The sequence below is a fragment of the Tachyglossus aculeatus genome, chromosome 4, assembly GCF_015852505.1.
Source record: "Tachyglossus aculeatus isolate mTacAcu1 chromosome 4, mTacAcu1.pri, whole genome shotgun sequence".
In the NCBI taxonomy this organism is placed as follows: Eukaryota; Metazoa; Chordata; class Mammalia; order Monotremata; family Tachyglossidae; genus Tachyglossus; species Tachyglossus aculeatus.
The window spans coordinates 119,255,300-119,257,485 of record NC_052069.1 but is presented as its reverse complement, the minus strand read 5'-3'; positions in this window follow the sequence as shown (position 1 = coordinate 119,257,485).

Below are 2,186 nucleotides of genomic sequence, written 5' to 3'. Positions count from 1 at the left end.
ATGGAAAGTTTAGTCTGTGTTACAATTTTGTCCATCGGTAGAAATGGAGTCAAGTCAGGGTTTTAAATCTCATAGGAGCTGTGAGACCCCATTATAGAGTCAATTTTGCAATCGGCCGCTGGCCCCAAGCAATTGGGGTGAACAACAACTCTTGTTGGGTGACTAGAGAAGAAATTTGATTCTATTTATTTCACTCCTGGCATTCCTTTTAAAGCAAGGGACTGCTAAACATTTAGTATTTGCCGGTATGACTGAATTAGATGGGAAGCTCAACTTAGAGGGCCTCAAGAACTCCAGACCCCAGGACATTTCTGGAAATAACATTTTTGCAGTGCCCTGGTTGAGGTAAGGCTACTTTAAGATTCTGGAATCAGAGTCTGTAGTCAATATGAATGCACTGCCTACTTAACCCTACTGTGGGAACTTTCTTGAACTGGGGAAAGCTGAACCAATATCCCTCTGCTAAGTGATGGAGACACAATGTGGCCTAGTAGAAAATACAGGGACCTGGAACTCAGAGTCAGAGGACCTAAGTTTGAAGCCCAGCTATGCTATTTGCCTGCTGGGTGACCTTGGGCAAGTCACTTAGCTTTCCTGTGCCTCAGTTTCCTCACCTGTAAAATATGGACTCCATACCTTTTCAATCAATAGCATTTATTGAGCACTTACTGGGTGTAGAGCACTGAACTAAGCACATGGGAGGGTACAGTAGGATAGGAGTTGTTTGATCCCTGCCCTTAAGGAGTTTACAACCTGTTCTCACTCCCACTTAGACTATGAGCCCCATGTGGGACAAGAACTGTGTCTGACCTGATTATCTTGTATGTACTCCAGCTCTAAGTACAGTGCTGGAATATAGTAAGCACTCACACAATGCCACGATTATTATTAACGACAGCCACTTTATTCTGGAACTGGAGATATGAATTGTAGGAAAATTCTGCAGGTCACTTTTTTTTTTCCAATTCAATGAATTCCTTCTTTGACCTTGTTTATATTTCAAGTAATTGTTTGGGTCAGCTAAACAATAAAGAGATTGAGTCATGCATGATTAAGGACTTTTAGAAAGGATTTGCATTTTATTGAGAATAAATAAAAAAAGTTTATCTTTTGGTTCTGTGTGGGTTTTTTTTCCTTTCAGTATATTTACAGTCATTTCATGTAAACATGCCGATTATATATCAGGAGATAGGACTCATATGAAAATGTTTTTTTAAGGCCCAGTAATATTTTCCTTGTTTGGAGTTCAGAGCAGACTCCAGCTGGCACCGTGGCAAGAGGTGAGCTGTCAGAGAGAATCCTAGTGCTTCTCTTAACGAGCTTTCTCCTCATTAATAGTTTTGCATTATTCAAATCAATGACAACAAGGTTAGAGACTTCCCACAGGTCTCTCCAACTCTATTGATGAGAATTCTGAGATGGTTGGGGGGTGGGGAAAGAGAGAGAGAGAGAGAGAGAGAGAGAGCATTAAAGAAGAGTACAGAAGCCTCCAGGTGTGACAGTGGGAGATGGAAACAGGAGGACAGGAAATCCAGCTGTTCAGGAAGGTAGAAAGGCACCTTTGTACTTTGTAGGCTCTGCAATGAGAAAGGAAGACAGGAGCTGCATACACTTCAGAATTCAGCAAGAGCCCTCCATTCCAGGACTTAACTACTCAAAAAATTAAAGAGTTGGGGGAGATCAACTGTGGAAAAAAAATTTTCCTTTGGAAAACTTCTTTGAAATTTGAAAAAACTTCTTTAAGGAGAACAGTGACCTGCTGGGCCATACAAGCACTGACAGTAGCATGCAAGCAGTCCACAATGTAGGACATTATCAGTTCTGACAAACAGTAATTATAGAATTTCTAAATATACACTTCTGCTTTACAACTTGTTGGTTTCTGCTTTTCCTTGTCTGATTTCAGTTGCATTTGTTGTACTTCATCTGAGGTTAAGGTAGGCTTTTCAACTCTACCTGATGACTTTGTCTGGAAACTTCCCTAACCGTTGGCCTCACTAGTTGAATTCCTCCACCTCTCCTTAAACTTTCTCAACCTCTTCCCCACTGCTAACCCAAAATCTGTCCTCCCCATCCCTGCAGAACCCCTGAAACTCCCCATTGTTGTTGTCAATGACATTTGTTAAGCGTTTTCTGTGTGCCAGGCTCTATACTAAGCGCTGAGGTAGATACAAGATTATCTGGTT